The 23,765-nt window shown below is 41.0% G+C and overlaps 1 protein-coding gene across 3 annotated transcripts in view; it reads right to left on the bottom strand.

Moving 5' to 3' along the window:
- The window catches only part of LOC308241863 (uncharacterized protein), a 305,025-nt gene that overhangs the window by 212,805 nt on the left and 68,455 nt on the right, over positions 1-23,765 (bottom strand). The window lies entirely within an intron of this gene.

Genomic DNA, 23,765 nt, shown 5'->3' on the forward strand with positions numbered 1-23,765 from the left:
CAAAGAGACTGCGGCTGACACTGTACAGTAACTTGCCCAAGGTCGTAGAACTAGCTGCAGCAGAGCCACAGATCAAAGCCAGAGCTGGCTGACCCTAAGGAAGAAGTAAGCTCCTCCCACTACACCAGGGCGATTTATACAGTGCGGCCCTACAGCTGATAGAGTCACATTAAAGCTGTGGTGAACTTTGACTCCAAGATCTTTTCAAGGATTAAGTTTGTTTTCTGTGTCCAGACTTTTTAAAATTCTGATATTTTGTGAGCATGTATAGGGTATCCAAAAAAAAAAATGTATGCACATTTAGCAGCTCATAGCTTAATTGATGTTTCTTTTCACATTTAACCCACTGGAATTAATAATCATTCCAAGGGTGTATACATTTTTGGGGACACCCTGTATTTGATTATGCAATAACTGCCCAATAGAATACCCAGCAAAGTTAGCTTATAATAGTTCAACCTTTTTATTCAAAATATTTATATTTGCCTCTCTGTAGAATTTCTCATTTTGAAAAAAAAAAAAAAAGATGATAACAACAGGTTATATCTGCATACAAGGACAAAGCTTAGAGGTTTTGCTCTGTCTTAAAATCTGTAGAGGCTAAACCCCCAAATGCTCATTTTCTAAGCACCTGGTTCCAAAGTTCTTGGCAAGTCATGAAAGATTCACCTATTTTACATTGAGGCCATTTCTTTCTTTAAGGAGAAATCTTTGCCAAGGCCCAGCACTGGACCACATTGCTGTTAGACCAAGCCAGTGGCACGCCTCCATGAATGAGCACAGTGCATTGAGCCACTGTCTGGCTCTCAGGGGCTCAAGGTCATCTTTCTCTCATATAGGAATTCACATAATTGGCTGTGCACATTCATCCCATGAATCAGGTGACAAGACAGCCTATTAGACAGATCAGTCCTCTGATCCGGGACACAGCTGCTCTGCTCCCTCCAGGCTCCAAATAAGTCAGCACTATCAACCTCCCCCATTAAGTACGATTAATTGTATGAAATGGAGAGAATGAGCATGGGTAAATAAAATGGCTGACACATTTCGCACAGCAGAAAACACCGATGGTGCACACAGCGCCAGCTGACTCCCAGGTGCTAATGAGGGTGCTCTGCATTAAAAAGTAACCTCCATTCAGCCAGCCCTAACCCAACCCAAACTTTTCTCCCGCATCCCACACCGCAGCAGGAGGGCCTGCCTAATTGGAGTGTGCTGAGCAGAGGCCTGGAACATGTTTCTGGGCAGCACATACCTCAGAGCATCCTGGATCTCTCTCTCTCTATCTCTCTCTCTCTCTCTCTCTCTCACACACACACACACACACACACACACACACACACACACCACTCAGATTTCTTAGCTCTTAAAAAATCTAGTGTACAATCAGAAATGTGGTTTTAGGAGTTAAAGTGCATGTTCCTGCAATGGTTCAAAAAACAACCTAGGTCGAGATCGCTTTTATAACACATTTCCCTTAAGACCAGTAGTAATGACCAGACACAGAAACGACAAAGGTGCCTGGCGAAGGAATCACATTAGCTCACAGTTCTAAAGGAAGATGGTTGCTCTGAATTTCCCTTTATACAGAGCAACTTCAAAAAAAAAAAATCCCCATTTTTTTAGTACATCTTTTTGTAGAGAAGCCTGCGTGACTTTAAAGCGTCAACACAAAACAAACAAGAGTCTTTACAATCCTGTCTGACCACCCAGCGAGAATCAAATAGTATTTTTTTCTCCAGTAGGCCACCCCAGGATACCACGAATAAAAAGGAAAATGAGGAATTCATCATGTAACTGGGATGTATTTTTCTAGTGTAGCTACTACCCTGCTTTAATCTAAATATTATGGTATATTATTCACTAGCAAGGCCAAAGGAGAACTAATTATTTGTTTATTGAGCAGAACTTTTGAAATAGCAGAAAACTGGTTAAAATCAAGGGAACCGTGGAGAGGGGGAAGAGTAGGAACTTTCTTCTCAAAGTCCCAAGGCCTGAGCAGGGATTTCTAAAGTGCTGATGTTCAGGATGGTGGAGCCAGGACTCGGTGCTCTTTAGTTCAAAAGCCTGGATGAAACTCTCCAAGGCTTAGACCACAGGTGACATTGGGGAGGAGTTTGCTCAGCATCACAGTAAATTGCTGAGTTCCATGAAAATATTCTTACAGTCATAAACATCCTGAAATGTACCCCTCTAATCATGCCCCGTCCCTGCACAAAATCTCCACTTGGGCCTAATAAAGACCATATCCTGTAGAGCCAGACCCTGGGAGCCTCTCCTTCAAACCCCAGGCTGCCTTCCCAGGCTCTCGGTTCCGGCTATTACCATGGGGCACAGTGTTCCAGGCCCCCTGATACCCCTGCTGCTCCTCAGAGGGGCAGGCACTTCCACCTGGCCCTGCCAGTGAGGAAGGGCTTTTATTCACCTGAGATGCCCCCCGTCCTCATCTCTTTACTGACTCAACCTTTAAGAGGTAAGGATGAAATGGGGTTAACAGACCTCCTCCTGAATCACAGCTCTGCAGAGCCGAGAAACAGTTGGGGACTTTGGACATTCCCTGCCTCAGTTTCTTCATCTGCTAAATGGAAATAATTAAGCCTATCTCACTGTTGTGAACTTTAAATGAGACAAGGGGGATAATCAACTGATTCTCATCAACTTAATGTGTTACTTTCCTCCACTCAAATGAAATGCCACCTTCCCCCAACCCCGAAGCCTTCATTAACACTGCAGCTAAAAAGAATCTGCCTCTTCTCTAAATTCCCCTCGTTTCACTGCAGTGTGTCTAGTTCCTGGTCACTCTCTAACTGCATTATTGCTAGCTCTCCATATATCAGCACACCTACCATACTGTGTGCCTTCTGGAGGCAGGACTCGGGTTTAATTCATGCCGGTATTCTTCCCAATGTCTTACACATAATCAAACTGTAAGAATCTCAGAAATCTAGCATTAATATGACCCTTTATATAACCTGGACGAAACCCATTATTCTATAGATAAGAAAACTGCATCCCTGAGAGACAAACAGCCACACTGCTGGTAAGTAATAGAACCTCTTCCTACCTGACAAACACAAATTGGTGGATGGATGGACAGATGGACAAATGGACATACGGACAGACCAGCCAGCAATGAGCTACAGAATCCAAGATACTGTCAGCAATTCAAACCCTGACCCACCATATATTGGCCACCTCACCACTCATGCTTTCTTCACCAACTATAATTTTTCTTAATACCATGTCTTTAAAATCCATGATGAAATCCAGATCAAGAAAATTCACCATGCAAAAGGATTTGTAATAATATACCTCTTCAACAACAGGAGCTCTTAATTTGAAATAATTTTAAATAAAATATTCAAAACTTTCAAATAAACAGCAGCTCACCTTCACCTTGTATAGCTCATTCATGCCCCAACTTTTACTGAAAGCCAGTACCGTGTGCCAGTCACATGCTTGTCCCCACAGGAAACTCACAGACAGACCGTCCCTGTGAAGAGCTCACAGCTCCATGTCACTCACTTCTTATTCTTCTCCTCCATTCTGTCCCCTCCATCTATCCCAACGTTTATTCAGTAAGGTGCTGTACCAACATGATAAACCCTATCGCAGACATAATGAGGGAACTATGGGAAGGCAGATTGCAAAGCACTTGGCAAACACTTCAGACTGAAGGTTTTGAATACAGGAGCCCATTTCCCTTCACTCTAAGGTTCAGGAAGTGTTGCAGTCCTCTCAGATGGCAGGTAGCTCCAAAGACTTGGAACATGGGAAGAACTTCCCAGGATGCCTCCCTACAGAGCCGCACGACTGACAGGAAATGTCCTCTAGTGTTGCTACATGTTCAAAAATGCCCACCTCTCTTCAGACCTCTTAGAACTTTGAAACTGACTGGAAATGTGATGTGCATAACACACCACATAGAAAATGACGATGTGGGATTGTTGGGACTGGAGATAAAATTTGAAAGCAAGTTCACAGCCGTTGAAGACAACACACAAAACAAACTGCCGTTGCATTGTGCCAGGCATTGTCCTCGTCCTGGCCAGCTTCCAGGGCACGCCCGGGGCATCTGGGGTAATTCAGGGAGGGCTGCCCTGTGGTACGGATCTGTCTGGGGATGACTGTGAGGATGGTTCAAATGTCACTTCCTCAGAAGTGGCCTCTGACATCCCGCCTAAAACAGTACTTCTGGCAGCATCTCTATCACCACACTCTGCCTTAATTCTCTATAGCAATTACTATGACCAAACATTAAATTATATCCCTTTTTTCATCATTGCCAGTCTCTCCTGCCAAAACATAAGCTTCCTGAGGGCGGTGACTGTTTTCTTCACTTCCCTATTCCCAATACCTAGAACTGTACCTGACACAAAATAGGTGATCATGAATATCAATCGATGAGTAACTGATATCCACTTCCCAGATAGAAACCGATGAATGGAGACATGGTGTCACTAACAATGGCTCCTCTTCTCCAATACAACAGTATTGGGTATAAAGTAACACCCAGTGTGTACCTGGCCTCTCTCTACTAATACCAGAGGTCACTGGGGAGGAAACCCGGAGAATGAAAGAGTTGCTTCTAATACTTACACTGGGACAGCAGGTGTGCAATGCGGGTGTCCTGGGCAAGCTAGAGTGTAGAGTCACTTTAATCCTGAAGCAAAACCAAATTTGAGGAGGGACACCATTGACTAGAGTCACTGGGCCACTGTAGATGCAAAGGGCACTGCCTGTTGCTGGGACCCAATGGGCTGGAACTGAAGGATGCCCTCCCGCCTACGGCAGCAAGCAAGCTGCCAGGGGTGACATTTTCTGTCCATGGCCACAAGGGCCCCACAGCCATGCATAGTGTAGGACAAAGCCAACATTGTCCCAAGAAAGACTACACTGGGGACAGAGGCAGAAATCAGGTTGGAGGCCTTCACTTTAGCCAAACGTGTGCTCATCGATCAACATACAAAGTAAAAAGTCCTCGCTGAACAGAGCTCTATGAAGCACATGAAAAAAAAAAGAACATTTTTAAAATAAGAATGTCTAAAATCACAGTCATTTTTGGGTGCGAAATACTTTGTGTATCTTTCCTTCTATTATTAAATCCTCTTTTCTCCAAAAACCAGAATCAGCAATATAGAGGCTTTTCAATTCTAAATTAATTTAACTTTTCACAAGCACATTTGTGCAGAGTAGAAGTTCAGTTCAGTTGCAATATACTTTCTGAGAGAAGTTCTTCTTTATTTTTCTTGCTAATTCAACAATGATTCAACAATATAACAATTGCATACTAGATTCTCTTATCTTTTTCCAAATTGAAAAATTTTCTCAACAAAAAATGCTCTGAATGAATACATTTTTAACAATAATAACAAAATGCGATACTTCTAGAGTTTCTATTCATCCTATAGACAGGGTGGTCTGTTTACGTGCTCGTGGGAGAAGGCAATATGCACATTAGAAAGTGTCGGATTCTCTGAACATAGCAAGCCTCACCTTCCGCACGCCTGAGAAGGCTGATTTGAAGTACTCCTACCTGGCCTGAAATGGTCTCTAGCTACGGGAAGGATAAGAGTGAGATCTTTACAGCCCAGAGGAGAAACAGGCACTAAAGAAGTAGTTGAGGAAAAAGGAAAGGGAGAGATGGAAAAAAGGAGATGGGAAGGGACTGAAACAAAAGCCAAAGCAGGGTAGGCAGACAGCAAAGCCAAGATAGAATTCAGTCACAAAACACCTTTTGCACGTTAGTCACAGTGGACATCAGACATCTTCCAGCCAGGAACCAGTTTCCCAGCAGGGGGCCAGGACACTCCTGGAAGATCATTCGAGCCATTTTTTTTTCTTTTTCTTAAAGAACAGCAGTAGCACCTGCCAAAATATGTCCTTGACCTGCCCATCTACCTTTTTCTTCCCCCATATGAACTCTCCCTCCATCTAGCAGGGTAAACAAACCCCTTTGTTCCTCATGCTACCCCGTTTCAACCATCAACATCAAAGACTCTATGGGGCTTGCCCACCTGTGGCCCCATGCTCCCCACTATACAAACAGAAGTTAACTGACTCAGTCTCATCATGGAAGGCCTTCCCAAAGAGATTACCATTTGGTTTTATAAATTTTACCACCAGGAACACTCCAGGTACATGTCCTATTAACAGCAGGTCGGTGGCGTTGGGTACACAGGGCAGCACATTTTATAAGTCCCTGTAAATCCAAGTGAGCTCTCTCTCACTCAGGCACTGTCTGTCAGTGCAAGCATGAAATAGATTTCTAAACCAGGAAACCAAGTTTTCTTGAGGAATGCCCTCCTTTCTTCTTGGTCCAAGGCATCGGAGTTGCTTGTGCAGTCCTGAAAAAGCACAGTCTTGCTCAGGACACAGCCAACCAGAGCTCAATAAATATCCGAACCATGTCTGACTCACATTAAGTAATTATGTCCCAGGGTAATTATGCCAGACACATCACTTCAAGCAGGGAAGTGTTCAGGTGCAAAAAATACTAAATGGAAAACAGAAAGGGGCCCTATGGTTTCTGCTTTTCAAGGGCAGAGGAAGCCTTCCTTTCAGGAAATGCATATGTTCAAAGTTCATTTTTCCTCAACACATTTCTATTCCCGGGTTTTAAAATGCCGTGAGCTAGGAATTATCTTAGTCTAGAAAATAAAATTTTCTGGGATTTTCTTGTGGGGAAGTTCAAATGATAGCAGCACATTTGATATGTTCGGTTTTCCTGAAGATCAGAAGGACTTTCGGAATAATGCATTTTTTTTTTCCTCTACAAAGGCCATCTGCAAAGCTTAGTCTGCTGAAAAGAATCATTCTGACAGTCTTAATGTATTCTTTTCAGGAAAGCCCCGTTCAGAGAATTCCATAGAAAAAACACATCAGTACCCCAGGACAGCAGCAGTGTGAATCATTACAGCTTCTTGTAAATAAATGAGGACAAAGTATTTTCAATGTAGTCTAGATATTAGATTGAGGGGGAATGGGAGTGATAATCTTGAATATTATATATTTTTCACTTTCCCTGGATGGATCAATATTAAAACAAATATTTGAAAGATCTGCCAGTGTTTCAAAGGACATCTCACAGGCCAGGCACTTTCAGAATCCTGCTGGAAGACAAAAATACCCCTAAAGTAGGAAATATAACAGTAGGTCATCGTTACTAACTGAGAACAATAGCCACAATAAAAATAATTACAGTATGATACTAATATACCAAGGTACCTTTCATCCAGGACTCAGAATGTTTTATAAACATTCTCTCTTGCTGAGATGACACAACTAGGAAATTCAGATATGAGGAATGTTAATGACTTGTCTGGGGTCACTGGTCAGCTGGAGTGTTAGACCAAAATGCAAATACTTTATTGTGGTCTACTGATCTAAAAGAGTAATCACAAAACTTTTAATTCTGAATTTAGAGAATCCTATTTCAGAACTATTTCCATATTAGTCCTTCCATTAAATTCTGATTTTTCCCCTTTTTCTGTTTCCATTCCCCCCACCAGACCACAGGTATGGTATCAGAACACTGGCAAAAAGTTAATCTCACTGCCTGGAACCTATACTATCTACTTATCTATCTATCTATCTATCTATCTATCTATCATCTATCTATCATCTATCTATCTATCTATCATTTATCTATCATCTATCTACCTATTATCTATCTATTTATCTATCCTCTATCTCTATCTCCTGTACCTGTCTAGCACAGGAAATAAACAAACTTCCTCAAACACTGATTTTATCATATCCTGACCCTGGACAGGAAGCAAGATTGTTCCCATTGCCTATCAGAATATGTAAAGTTCTCATCATCCATCTCATGTTTTGGTCGTTTCTCAGCACACTCAACACAAAGATATCGGTCCCCGAATGTGCTGTCCCTGCTGTAGTTAATCTGCCTAGGAAGCCACTGTATTTTTTCTTGCCTGGGTGATGGAGAGACGAGATTGAAAAGAACCTTGGAGCCCACTTAGTCCAACCCCGCCACTCTCTCCACACTGACGGCATTATAGACACCCCACTTCTCCTTCACACTTGCCGGGATGAGGAATTCACCACTCTGAAAAAAGAGCGCTCTGTCAGACATTTCAATTATGAGACAACTCTTATTTGAATTCTGAATTCTTAGTCTTGTATGCCTGCTGGTCTGGTCCATCCACCCAACAGGTCCAGTACTGCACCCTAGAATGATCTGTAACACATCAACTTCTTCTGTAACAAAATGGTCCTTAATCTTCTCAGCTCCAAAAACTGCATGCCCGTCAACTATTCCTCACGGGACCTGGTTTCAAGACCGTTCACCATCCAATAAAACCCTCTAATTTGGTGCTGCCTAACTAGTATTCATGTTATGTGCAAGGAGAAAATGATCGTATCTACACAGCATCTGGGGAAAATAAGACACAGGTTCTGCCCAAGGTTGTGGGGATTGGTGGCAAGCGCTTTGCTGATTTTTTCAGTTACTCTTAAAATCTGACACCCAAAATTGAGCATATTCTCCACAGACCACCTAACGTCCTATTTATATCATCAAACTGTTCCCCAATAACTAAAGCCAATACTCACTTTTCCTCTAGCTGATTACTAAGTGGGTAATATCTGCTTGAACTGAACTTGAGATTTGACATCATGACATTTGACTATATTTACGTTAGGGTTTTCCTAAATTAGCATCTTATTTCATGTGTGTCAAATTCACTTTCTCAAAATGACCACATAAGGGCCTATATACAATCACCATCACCATTATGCCTACAAGTACACAGGACTGGTCTGGGAACATAGTAGGGCCTCCTTTAGATATTTGCAAAACTGATTATGCAGCCTCTGGACCGGAAAGCCATTGCTTAAAGGCTATAGTCTGGTTCAAAAGATATAAACCTCACCTGAAGAGGAAGTTTATCATTCTGCCTGTTTATTCAGGCAGAATCTAAACAATGACACAGACTTGCAGACTGGAAAACTTAGTACAAATAAACGCTTCCAGACAGGTCCAGATTGGGAAGGAGGGCCGCGGATTCCTTATCGTATCTGTGTTATTTAGGCCCAGACACTCGTCACTCAAGTTGTAAACACTATTAAATGACACGGCATAGTTTTATTTAAAGCTATGTTTGCTTTCAGATTAGACTTTAACATTTAATAAATTTCCCACCAGAGTAGGGGAAGAGTGGAGAGCATTTTGATTTAAGCTTTACTTCAATTATGAAACTCAAGCTGTGCTAGTTAAAACAGGCTCTAGTTATAATTCAGCCACACAGTAAGGTCAAAACTCTTGGATTCCCCTAATCCTCTTCCTCTAGGGCTGAAATGCCTGGGAATTCAGATAATTTACATATTCTTCCTTACCCACAAAGCTGAATCCCAGGGTCCTAGCCAAACTCCCCACTCACTCCTCTGGACTCAAGCCCACGCATCCCTGTACCACCCAGCCCAGAATTCACCTTGGAGAGAGCGAACCTTAAGGTAACAATCCTGCCGAAGAAGCAGAGGCAGGGCCTCCCTTTCCTGCACGTGAGACCTCACTCTTTTCCTCCCCTCTCCCACCTCGTGGTGCAAGCCTGTGGATGTGAAACTCTGATAGATTAATGAGAAGTCGGCACTGGTCCCTCTGGACGCGATCCATTTTTAAGTGAGCTATGAGAACTTGGACAGTTTACAGATCCTGAGAGAGTGAAATATGAGGAGAGAAAGGGAAGTTTGACACATGCAGAGAGACTGATCTCTGGGGCTGGGGAGAAGCTAAGAGAAGAGAAATATTGAGACAGGATGCATAATACAAACCGAATTGACTGATCGTGCCACTGAAGAATAAAGACTGGCTTCTCCATTAAAGTTGGAAAGCTGAGTAGTTAATATAAACCTATAATTTCATGCAAAGAAAAAAAAATCTAATGGCTAAGGGCAGACGAAGGACTTTAGTGCTGCCCTTGAATTCATCTTCATGTTCATTCTCCTTGTCCTATCTACGCACAGGTGTTAGAATAAGAGAAAAAAGGAATTTTACATGGAGGGTAAAAGATGAGGTTAAAAATAGTTATACTGTGAAACAGACCAAGTTTGCCCTTCTTGCCTTTTTGAATCCCAAGCAGGAAAAAAGTGATAATTTTGGGATGACCCGGGGGTAAGGGCAGAACAGGCCTGAGGCAAATCTTTAAAGCAGATAATTCAGGGGAAAATTAAATCCCAACTCTGGTTCTATCTCTAAAAACAGAATTTCTACACAAACCTCTTCTGTTCCCTAGAAACCAACATTATCCTGAAGTGCCACCAAACCATGAGTTTGGCCAGTACTGAGGGGTCTACTAATTTTAATTCTATAGTGGTGCCTTTAAAAGTCAGAAGGGTAGATACCCAGCTGGTGTGGCTCAGTAGTTGAGCTTGGACCTATGAACCAGGAGGTCAGAGTTCGATTCCCTGATGGCACATGCCCATGTTGCAGGTTGGATGGGAGGGGAGGGAGGGGCGCGCATGCAGGAGGCAGCTAGTCAATGATTTTCTCTCATCATTGATGTTTCTATCTCTCCCTTCTCCCTTCCTCTCTCTGAAATCAATAAAAACATATTTTTTAAAATGTCAGAATTTTAGAGGGTGCGGGGACAACGAAAATTGTTTAGTCCACATTAATTAAGCATTAAGCAACTGATAAACAAAAATCTCCATTCTGTCTACATTAATATCTGTTTTTTTAAAAATCAGTAAATAACATAATTTGAAAGAAATGAAAATAATGTCGGGTTAATACTGAGCGAACCACTGATTTCTTAAAAACATCAGAATTTACTAAATAAAGTCAATTAATTCCTCCTCGTGAGTAAGGAATACAGAAAAAAGAAGAAATCAAAATTATATTACCACTTAAATCTCTCACAGGACCATGACCAAGGGAAATGAGAATATAAAAATGTAATAAAAACATTTCATGACTCAGTACTTACGCTGCATCTCTTTCAAATTAACTGATTCTATAACTGGTTGCGTCACCACTGTGAAACGCAAATGCTCAGGAAGATAAATGGACATTGTGTGAGCTGAACCAAAATTGTGAGTCAAAGTTCTTTTGAGACAGTGGGCAGGTGCTATAAGTGCTATAAGATAACCCTAAGAGAAATGTCTTCAAGCAGGCCACCTTAGTATGAACTGCTATCCATACAGGGTTTTTCTGAGTGCGCATAATTCTCAAATTGTCTCCACTCTCTACCAGGACTAAAATTAGCTCCATCTTCTTGCCTTTCCACAATCTGCTTTTACTGATTATTGTCTACGGGGCCTGGTTTATAATTTTTTATTGTTTTCTACAGACACCCTCCTTCATGCGTATATCTTGGTGGGGATATCATTTTACATTTAGAAATAAAGCAATCTTTTCTAAATTACTTAGCTACACATCCATGGAAATATCTCCACTGAAGTAAGCACTTTATAGTTTTCTCAAGTTCCACTATTTAAAAGAAATTAAATTTTTATCTTCTCACTGACCCACTTTAATTTTTTTAGGCACGGGAGTTGTGCTGTATAGGGTTGCACTGTGCTGTCTAATGATGTCAAACAAAATAAGGCCAAGTGCACTTCAGACAAAAGTATCGAACTTCACCTGGGTTTTAAACAAAACAAAACAACAAAAAACTCTCTCCCACTAAAATAATTCAAAAGGTAAGATCAGTTCTGTATATCTCCGAAAGGCTGTATTTCTCAAATCACAAAAGTGACTCTGGTAAATTCCTAAATAGATGACATACACTACATTTCCCTCTCGGCAAGGCCTGCATTGGATTTCCCAATAAATCCATTTTGTTAAAACACTTATTCATTTCAACTTTGGGACTGAAAAGAAAGATAAGATATATTGCTCTTTATTACATGAAAAACAATCTTCAAATTACTTTTACATAATGATGTTTACATAGATTCGAATAAATGAATTGGAAATTTCTGGTTCACTTAGGTAAAATAAAATAAATCAGAATCATCAGGTTCAGGCAGACCAAGTCATCAAGGTGTTCAGTGTGGTCAAGAAAGCAAGGATCGAATATTCTCTGAAAATAGAACCATGTCTTTTACCAAACCTTCTAGAAGAATGGCTCCCGTCCTACTCACAATAAAATAGCAAAATCTGTCTTAATGGAAGATGCCCCAGTGGGCAGGCTTCCTCGGATCTTCAGGACATTAAACATACCCAGGAAGCCTGCTGGCTCTGAGAGCCTAGGGAGGGGTGAGCTCCCACAGTGACTAGGGAGAGCAGTTAGGGAGCAAGAGCCCCCTGGAAGTGAGGATGCAGAGCTGAAGGGCAATGGAACCAGCTAAAGCAGATTCCTCTTTACAGAGAACGGCCTTATGGACGGCCCACGCCGCAGAGGACTGTAGGGCAGCCCATAGAATGCTTTGTCTTGTCACTGTTTGTGGGCCTGTGAAGACAGAAAGAGTTTTGTCCTTTTGGGGTGCTGTTCACTTCAGATTTTCTATTTGAAAAGTGTTACATGCCATATCTAATCCATACACACAAGACCCCCTAGGGCTTGTGGAATTCTTTAAATAAATCAAATAAATCAAATATTACCAGCAAACGCCTTCTCTGACTCTACTTTAATTAGGAGAACTGGTAAGTTTTGCTGCATTTTTTTAAAAAGTAACTCCTTGAATAAGTTATGATGCATCCATTCCATTTCATCAAAAACTGCACTGCCATTTGGAAGAATGAGGACGATCTAGATGTTCTGGCTTGGAAAGATAATCATAGTATAATATATGGACATGTGGGGGAAAGGCAAGTGCCACAAGAAGAGGATGAGCCACCCACATACACCCAGCGTGCCTTACATGGTAAGCAGGTGTAAACACTTGGAGGGAGGGAGGGCGGGAGGGAGGGTAGATAGATGGATGATGTTTTAAGCAACTGCTTTATAAGTTGAATAACTGGTTCTCCTGTGAACAATTTGAAGTGTCGAATTTGGTCAGTAGTGGAAGAAAAATAGTATGACTGAACACTGCATTGCAAACACTCCTTCACAAACAAGTTTAACCTGCTTAGCGTACCATTTCTTTACAATTGACAAAAAGATTCTTCTTTATTTTTTACTTATTCTATGACACAAGTAGAAGAGCTGGGGGGTTTTCTCCCCTTTCTGGCCCCTCGACACTATAATTCTTAGGCAACTTTCCCATACAAACTAATTTTCAAAATTCATCAGAAGAATTTATTCAGACCAGCACATTCCAGAAAGAAACAAGAATTTAGTCCTGCTTCTTTCTAAGGATTTAAAATTAAAAAGTCCAGGCCCCCTGGCCCACGAGAACTCAAAAATCACAGTTTTATGTTGTTTCCATTGTAGGCCCTAAAGCAATCCTGAGGAGAAAAAGAAAATAAATAACCTCTAAGCGGGTGCTCTGAGTTGGGGTGAGAAGGGAAGTGGACAAACCTTATTACTCTTCTCATCAGAACTTGCAGCTTGTCTAACAAGATAAATAGTCATAAAAGTACCCAAAGTATTTCCCTTCCAAAAAGGTGTTGGCTATAAACAAATAAAATATTTATAAGGTCTTAAAATGCGTATTATCCCCATTTTTGCTCTCTTGGTAGGCAACAATTTTGAGACACTTAGTCTTCATTATCAGAACAATAACCACCCATCTGAACAGCTAACACACAATCCCTTTGCCAATATTTAGTGAATAAATTATGCTGGATCATTTTACGCTAGAGTTATGCCAACATCATTGATCATTTCTTTATCTCATCCTCCCTTTCATTAAAATAAACAAAATTTTACTTAGGCAAACTCTTAGTTCTAATGTTTACTTATCTTCTGGAAGGTACGTATTTTCTTTTAAAACAAGCCTTTTCTTACGCTAAACTTTTAGCACGCTGCCAGAATCCCCAATTTCAGGGCTATCTCACTTTTAACTGTTCTGAATCCTACCTATCTTTCAGGGACCAGCTTAAATTATACCTTACTCCCTAACAAGGCTCCCTGACCCTGAGCACCCTTTTAGAGGAATTCCTGTTTTATTGGTGTTATCTGTTATTTTGGCACTTAACTATAAACTCTTTTATCCATAACTTCAATGCTTTAAGTATCCAAGGATTGTCTTTCCATTCGACTCTAGGTTCCACCGTTTCTGGAAGGAACAACTATCTTTTTTTTTTCTTTTCTTACCACATACCAGGCATTAAGCCAACACTTCTTCAATGAACGAGTGAATGAAAAAAATAAATGATCACACACCATGCCTTTTGAAAAGGAGCTTTGGAATTAACCATCCATGTGTTAAGGTGATTTTCCCACAGATGTTCCAAAGTCCCTTTAAATTAGCCAGCTAATTAAAGGGAGCAATGACTAGTATGTTTAAAAAATGATAATAAATGCAAAAGATTGTTATATGTTAATATAGCGCATTTAGAAATATAACAATCAAATACGATGCAGTAATACTAACATTGTAGGGTAGGCTTTTGGTTTTGTATTTATTTAGAGTTCCATAGTTGGAGGTGATACAACTTCATGCAATATATACTGAGTGGCCAGATTATTATGATCTCTGAACACATAATAATCTGGCCACTCAGTATATATATTAGAGGCCCGGTGCATGAATTCATGTATGGGTGGAGTCCGGCTAGCCTGGCCAGGGGTGGGGGACATGGGCACTTGGCCAGCCTGCCTGCTGGTCAAACTCCTGGTCAAGGGGACAATTTGCATATTAGCCTTTTATTATATAGGATATACACTGAGTGGCCAGATTATTATGCGTTCAGAGATCATAATAATCTGGCCACTCAGGGTATATTTAACTATGTATACAAAGAACAACAACTGCACATCTCCTTAAAGTGCCACATGTCCCAAACAGGAACTTTTGGCCCAAACAGATGACTTGCTGCTTTGACTTTCCTTGGCTTGAGTGAAGCTACAGTCCTCCAGAGCTTCCTAACAGGTAGCTATGCGATGTTTATAGGTGTGCTTCAGTGTTTATTGGTGTGTTTCCGTACTCATCTCCTCAGTCCTGGCTGCCAGCGGCCTGAGTGGCCGAAGCCCTGGGAACAGCTGAAGCTGCTAAGCCAGTCATTTTTGCCCACATACAACCTTATCCATTTACTCCTGCACGTGTGCCTTACAAATATTTTATGGCTGCCATCATGTGGAAAACATGAGAAGCTCCCATTTTGCCACGGGTTGGTTGGTACCTGTGCCTTTCTTCTTGGCATAAATGGTCAAAGGCATCAAAGTCTCCTGTAATATGAAACAAAACACCACAGGCTGCTGCAAGACAGAGACATATAGACAGAAAGCTAGCTCAAGGGCTTAGGATTTGAGAATATCCTGCACAAGTGTCTTTGTTGTGAGGAAAATAAGTATTATAATAGCTAATCCCAGATCTCTCTTGGGAAGGGAATTGCCTTTAGTTAGGAAATAGGTTTATGAGCCTCTTAGGGCAAGGGGAGACAAGAGAAGGATAGTCAACTTGCAAAACCTGGAGTCTGTGGATAAAGAATAGCCAGTAAGTTGTTAAAGAAAAGGGATGTTTACTATGAATTTTAAATTACTGTGATTCGAAACTCCCTCAGTATCACCAAATTTTCATTAAAATGTCCAACCTCATAATGCATTGTGTAATTTTCTTTTTCTGTGAAAAGCATGGAAAGGAGCCTGAAGCTCATGTCTGAGTTTGTACAGAGAGAAGAGGAAAGCTCTGTAGGGGGTGAGATAAATGAGATTAAGAGTTTAGTAGGATAAGGAGCTCAAAACAAGAAATGGTCAGAAGGTCCCTGGAAATTCAAAGACATCTTGACAGGGGGTGGTATGGAAAGTGGGTTCAAACTTTTCAAAATCTATGGAATGAGGATATGAGGAAATCTTAACTAAATCTTAAGAAGCAAGTCAACAGCTATTCTGGGAACTACAAAGTCATAGATGAATATATGATGTAAATGAATGTGCAGGAAGAGATGTGGTTGGTGATATATGATGTTCCTATCATGCATATGAGTGTGCGTATTATAAAAATTAGGCTAAATTTAGCTCCAGGCAACCTCTTTTTAAATAGGCTCCCTTAGATCCTCAAATTTAAAATTGTCTAAAGTCCAGATGTGACTTTTTTGTCTGTGTTTGTTGTAAGGTCTGAAAGGTCACCAATTATCCAGATACTGACCCTCAGAGCTATAAAAAGCCCATACTACTGAGTTTGCATGTCTACCAACATAATGACAAATTAATATACACTTCTGTTTGTCAAAGGTGTAATATTTCATAAAATTATCCCATTATTAATAATGGAAACTGCCTCTACCTTCATGAACATAGGGTTAGCATATGGATTTGATCTTCTCATGTAACTAAGAAATTACTATTAGTGACCTATATATTCTAAGTTGCTTTTCCAATCTGGCACTGAATTATTCCCATTTTCTCAACATAAACAATGTGCTCAGTGATTGGCATGTGGCAGACAGCTGAGCATAGATAGAGCCACAGTTTCCTGTCTAGTCCATGATCCCAAGCTTTGCGTATCACACAACTGAGAAGGCTGTGTTCTAATCTTCTTGAAAGTGCGGGGTTGTTTACAAAGACATTCACCTCATCAATGTGTTCATTCTGACTTTAATGGAGGCTGGGCTTTCTCTTTTGGGGTTTAAAACCAAAGTGAAAAAAAAAAAAAAAAAGCAATATGTTTTCCAGAAACAAATTAAGTGCAGAAAATTTTGACTGGAGTAAAATATTTCTTAGTACCTGTATTTTTAGAGTTCTCCAAGGAAAAGATCTTTTGCTAAATTAGTCTATTGTCTGATCCTGCTAAACTCAACCACAGCTGGTGGTGTTGAAATCTAGCAGTGAAGTAGTTAAAAGCTCTACCTCCATCTTTAATTATGTATAAAATGAATTTTAGAATGCAGACTAAGAGTGTTCAGAGAGCTATGGAATAATCCACAAGTCTAAGAAACCCTACTTCCTAATTGACACCGTAGTTTTTAATTGTATTTTCATAGTGGTTAGCAGAAACATTCAGATTGTTATTTGTTTTTTTTAAAGGGCCATCATGTGAAGTTATAATTAAAGAAATCAACTGAGATCTATTTGGAACACATTTTTTCTTCCTGAAAAGTCACTCATCCTCACATTTGGAAAACACAATGATGATTTTCAGAGCATGGGCACATTTAAAAACTTTTCTAAAGGAAAGAAACCTATTTGTGATAACATGTTCCTTCTTAGATAAATATGTCAGTCATATCACTGGATATATTAGATTCCATGGCTTTTCAGATGTTTTTTTAAGTGTCTTATACACCCTGTATTGTACTAAATTTGGAATTTGCATGCAAACAAATGGAAGCCATCTTGAAAAGTACAAGAAATAAATTACTTCTGTAGAAAAAAAAGAATTATAGAACACAGCTACGCAGAAAACAATAGCTATAGGCAGAAAAAAATGACAAGACATATAGCAACTCATTAAAAATTCAGAGGATATTGGAAAAGGCAAATTTAACTCGCCCACCTTCACTAAATATGCTGAAGTATGTTTGACAAATACAACATACATATTGTATGCTATGAAATTTAAAAACTCACAAATTCTGTCATCCTCCATCTCTGCTTCTTTACAGAATTGAAGAGCTGAATGCAATCATTTACTAAAAGCTTATCTAGACAGGGATTAAAGGAAATATAGATAACTAGGGAAAATATTATTAATGTGGCATCAAAGGCTCAAAGCTGACGTTCTGAGTTACCAACATGCCTCCAGGTAGTGAAGTATAGGCATCTTTCTGTTTACCTGGCCACATTCCCGAAGGGTTTGAGCTAGCTAAACTGCTCTAGGACCATCATAAAACCATGGGCATTTAAGATATATCAAGATCTTAACCGTTCTTCTGGTCCAGCCCTTTGTTTCCTGGCAAATAAATACAGTCCCTTGTTAAGAGGAAACTCAGACCTGGAGCAGTTAGGTAACTTTTACTCCTGACAGCACTGCCCACCTCCTCCTCCTCCCCAACCCCAGCCCCCATCACCCAGTCAACTCTTCTGCCATCACCCATTCATATTTCACTCTAATGCACAATGGGCCCAGGATGAAGAAAAGGTCACAGACCCAGAATACAAAAGCTCAGTGTCATTCAACACATAGAGGGGATACAGTGTCTAGGGCACCAAGAGAGAATAAAGAAGCAAAAACTGACCCCTACCCTGAGGAAGTGTGATTGTGAGCATTTTAAAAATGCTTTAACACTGACAGTGAAATATACCAAAAGTCACTGATGGAGAGCAAGTGGAGTAAGCAAGAGTGCTCAGGTAATGCAGAGCAAAGCAGTGGTCAGGGTCAGTGCTTCTAACCAGGGAAGGACTTCCAGGCCAGGGATTTGTTGGAAAAGCAAGGAAAGTCATTCACAGGCTGAGGAAAGACTTGTGCACGGTGAGAACTAGGAAAATTGAATTTTCTAGGACGTACTTTAAATAGCTGATGTGATCAGGACACAGTTCCTCAAAGCTTCACAGGCAGCTCCAAACTGACCTTCAGTAGTACAAACATTGTAATCATCCCGTGGGTCCCAGTGCACTAAGCATCAAATCCTTAACCCTCACCCCTCATCCCTCACCCTTGCCTACAGGCCCTGGAGACCTCCCAGCCAGTCTCTCTCCCACTCCTCAGCAATCACACTTGGCCTTCATGGGATCCCTCATTCCAAACTCTTTCCTGTCTTGAGGCTTTTGCTCTGCCTATTCCTTCACCTCAAATGCCCTTCCCTCTGATCTTCACAGGACAGCATCTTCTTGCAATTCAGACCACAGTTTCATCCTAGGCCTTTTCACAGACGCCTCACCTGACCTCCTGACAGCAGCACCACCCTGGAGCCTCCTGAGAGCTCTACGTTAATTCTCTGCACAGCCCCATCTGGTATCTCAATATTTTATTACTGAAATGAATTCAGTCCATCTCCATTAGTCATAGATTTTCCACTGACTAACTTGCTAAAATTTATTTGTAATCCTCAAATCAGTACTCCTGACGCTCTCATGTTCACTTGTGGACAAGTAAAGAGCAGCAGAAACTTTTGAGTTGCCCAACACACGCGTTCCCAGCTGAGGTCCCACAAGGTGATGCTCTGCTTCCGTGTGTTAGCTCATCTCATCAACATTGTTCTTTCTGTGGTCTAGTTAGTGCCCATTTTCCACATTATTGTGCTTTTTGTCTGTGATTTTGCTTTTTAGAATGCCCCCAAGATGGTGCTGGAAAGGGCAGGAAGGTTATGGCGCCTTACAGAAAAAATACACATGTCAGATAAGCTCACTGAGACGTGAGTTACAGTGCTGCTGGCCATGAGTTCAATGTAAAGAAATCAACAATATATATTAACTAAATTAACAGAAACACACATGTAAAAAAGGTGTGTGTTGTTCAGTTGACAAAAAGTGACCAGAGACTCACAGGAACCTAACCCTGTATTTCCCTTAGGAGCAATGGTTCCATATTCACTAATTCAGGGTTCACAGTGATTTTAAGGAGCAAATTTACCACAAATAACAAAAATTAAATGCATTTCTTTTTAATGTTCGTACTGTATACATTTTTGGAGTTCTCAAAGACATCTTGCTAAATTCATCTATTTTGCTCCTGCTAAACCAGATGACGGCTGGAAACAACAAAAGTAGCAGAAAAATTACTGAAAGCTTCACTTTTGTCTTTAATTTCATTTCAAATAAATTTGTGTACACAGATGAAGTGGGTTTACACAGCTATGGCATAATTTATTTTCCCCTGCAAGCAGGAACCATGTATGTCTTGTTCAGGGCAGGATCACCATGCCCAGCACAAAGTGAGCTCTCATTAAAATTTTAACGAATAAAAAAATACTTCACACCAAACAAACCCCTATATCTTATAAGTGGGCTCATTAAAAATCTAGTGAATGAAATATTCAAATAAAATCCTATTATATTTATTTCCATTGCAAAAATAGATAGCGTGTCTGAGGTACTAAATTCTTGTACCCACTTAACTTGGATGGGATAAAAATTTTGAAGAAATTATGCCATAGTGAAAAGATCAACAACTTCAACAACAGTGACTTGAAGTTAAATTCTAACTCTAAATTCCTACCTGCATGAGCTTGGATAGTTTATTTTAACTCTCAGAGCCTCAGTTTTCTTGTACTCAGCAAGCATCCTATCTACTAAAAGAGAAACATGCAAATTGACCGTACCTCTGCTACACCCACAAACCACGCCCACCAGCCAATCAGGAGCGAGTATGCAAATTAACACAACCAAGATGGCGGTTAATTTGCATATCCAGGCATAGAGCGAAGACTGAAGACAGCGTAGAAGGAAGCCAAGCCCTGCAGAAGGGAGCAAAGCTGCGGAGAAGCAAGCAAGCGGGGCAGGGGAGAAGGGAGGGAAACAGGTGGGGCAGGGGAGAAGGGAGGGAAGCAGACTGCCGCAGGAAGCCCTATTGCAGGAATCTTCCTGCAACGGGCCTCTGGTTGTTTAATAACAGGGCTACATACTGAGAAAGGCATTGTAAGGATATTTTGTCATTGTATGAACATCACAGAGTGCACTGACACAAACCTAGATGGTATAGTCCACTACACACCTAGGTCAGATGGTACAGCCTATTGCTCCTAGGCTACAAGCCTGCACAGCATGTTACTGTACTGAATGGTGTAGACAACTATAGTAGCACAATGATAAGTATTTGTGTATCTAAACATAGAAAAGGTATAGTAAAAATAGATTACAAAAGATTTAAACAGTGGCACACCTGTACAGGGCACTTACCATGAATGGAGCTTTTATAGGACTGGAAGTTGCTCTGGGTGAGTCAGTGAGTGAAAATGAAGGCATAAATCATTACTGTGCACTACTGTAGATTTTACAAACACTGTCCCACAAGGCCTCCCCCTGCTTCCTTCTGACAGGGTCAGAAATAAAACATCAAAGCTGTCCATGCAGCTCCATGAACAGGGATGTGGGCTGGTCTTATTGGAACTAACGAGGAGAAACTGGCTGGGTCAGGCACAGGTCACCACAATAGTGACTGTCAGAGGGAGGGAAAGGTGGCTGGAGGATCGGTAGGGATAAGAAATCAAGATGGAGACATAAAGGAACATAGAAGATTGTCATGACAATGTGGTTTTAGCTACTGCATGTTGGAACACTGGTCAGATTAAGGAACTCTGTGGTATTCATTTAAAAAAAAAGAAAAGAAAAAGAGTGTTTAACATGGAAAGGGTGTAGTAGAAGAGCCATGGGCAAACTACGGCCCACGGGCCGGATCCGGCCCATTCGGCTGTTCTATCCGGCCCGCGGAGCGGAGGGTTCTCTTGCTCTCCCCTCTGCTCCTTTACTTTGAATTTATATTAGTTCACACTAACACTCCATCCATGCTTTTGTTCCGGCCCTCCCGTCCAGTTTAAGAACCCATTGTGGCCCTCGAGTCAAAAAGTTTGCCCACCCCTGGTGTAGAACCATGCATGAAATGTTTTGACTTTGGAAATTTGTTTTTTGGTTCCATTAACCCTATCTGACACAAGGGGCTCTCTTTGGCACTGATTAGATAGAAGAAATAAAACTTATCTATGCTTCATATCATTCTAAGCACAGAGACAGACAGGCTCCACACTGTCAGGGAAAGCTTTTACTGATGTGGTAGTGGCCCTTAATACTTGTTAAGGTGGCTCCTGGGGACCTGTGCCCTTGTATAGGATCTTAGGTCCTCAACAAAGTTTATTGCAGTGTACTCTGAAGACCATCACACTAGATTTGGGAGGGCTGTAGCACCCTCTGAATATGTAATGCTGGGGGAACAGGCTCCTCTGTGCTGAAACAGGTCAGTGGCTGGCTGAATGGGATGTAATCTATGCTCTCAAAATTGGGTTGCTATGAATGAGAGGGACTCTATTGCCAAACCTCATAGATACTGCTCCCATTGGAGAAAAATAAATTTCCCCCGAATCACAAATCCTTCCATTTCTTACAGGAAACTCAGCTCCATTGTGATCTTATGAGACCACCATGGTATACATGATCCATTGTTGACCAAAACATTGTTATGCAGCACATGACTGCATAAAATAGGAATAATACCACCTCCAGCACATGATTGGGATAGACAACAGTGATAATGCACACACAATTTCTAGCATGTTGCCTCACACATAACAGATGCTGAGTAAATACCATCCCTTCAAGTTTGCATGGAATCATGAGCCATTCAGACTAGCATGGCCAGAGTGAAAGGAATGAAGTCCTCTTTGACACCGCAGAAAGAGAAAAGGGTTGGGCGGCCCTTAAACTTTTGTAGAAGAACCCCTCAGGTCTACTTTCAAAAGAGGTGCCTGCTGTCAGGAGTGGGGGGCTCCCCATCAGGAAATCACAGAAGTTACAACCATGTAAACCTACCTTCCCTCTTACCCAAGGAACTAGAAAAATGGTGTGAATCCACAGCCTACACTTTTAAAAAAATGTATTTTTACTAGAGTCCTGATGCAGGAAATTCGTGCAAGAGTAGGCCTTCCTTCTCCCGGCTGCCAGCACTGGTTTCCCTCTGGCACCTGGGACCCGGGCTTCCCTCGCAGTCCAGGCTTCGTCCCGAAGGTAGTCCAGAAGGTGTCCGGAAGGACGTCTGGTCTAATTAGCATATTATTCTTTTATTATTATAGATTGATTTCAGAGAGGAAGGGAGAGGGAGAGAGAGATAAAAAACATCAATGATGCCGAAACCGGTTTGGCTCAGTGGATAGAGCGTCGGCCTGCGGACTGAAGGGTCCCATGTTCGATTCCGGTCAAGGGCATGTACCTTGGTTGCGGGCACATCCCCAGTGGGATGTTTCTCTCTCATCGATGTTTCTCTCTCATCGATGTTTCTAGCTCTCTATCCCTCTCCCTTCCACTCTGTAAAATATCAATAAAATATATTTAAAAAAAAAAAACACAAAAAAAAAACACATCAATGATGAGAGAGAATCATTGATTGGCTACCTCCTGCATGCCCCAAACTGGGGATTGAGCCTGCAACCCAGGCATGTGCTCTTGACTCGGATCAAACTCGGAACCCTTCAGTCTGCAGGCCAATGCTCTATCCACTGAGCCAAACCATCTAGGGCCATAGCCTACACTTTTTTAATTTGCATTTTTATTGTGGTAAAATTTACAAAACATAAAATCTACCATTTTAACCATTTTTTAAGTGCCCCTCTTTCTTAAACAATCACTGAAAAAGGCTGCACTGAGATATGCATGCATGAGATTTGGCCTTCAGTATATTATGTGTTTGGATATAATACTCCTAACTTAGATCTATGATTCCTAGCCCATTTCCCACTGCTGTCCAATGAATGGGTCAATTGAGAAATAGACATTTTCCTGAAACGTAGCTTATATTCCTCATTCTTGAAACTTCAGTCACTTTCTGAATTAAAGGAGATGACAGTTAAAAGAAAAATATTTGTAAATTGTTTTGCAAATCAATGACCAACCACTAATACATTTTGGGGGATGAATCTCTATTTTACATGATATACCTAGATTTCATAATTGGTATGAGTGAAGTGAGTTTTTTAAATTTCTCTGGGCCTATTTCTTTTTCTTTAAAGTGAAAGAGTTGAATGACCTCTAAGACCTATTTCAGATCTCATACATGATATCATAGGGACTACTATATACCACACTCTCTACACATAATGTGGCTTCAACAGTACAGACCAAAAAGTTGCACGCTTATGGTCTCACACATTCCCAAGCAGCATATAACTGCCA

This window comes from Plecotus auritus (genome assembly GCF_963455305.1).
Source record: "Plecotus auritus genome assembly, chromosome: 2".
Taxonomy (NCBI): Eukaryota; Metazoa; Chordata; class Mammalia; order Chiroptera; family Vespertilionidae; genus Plecotus; species Plecotus auritus.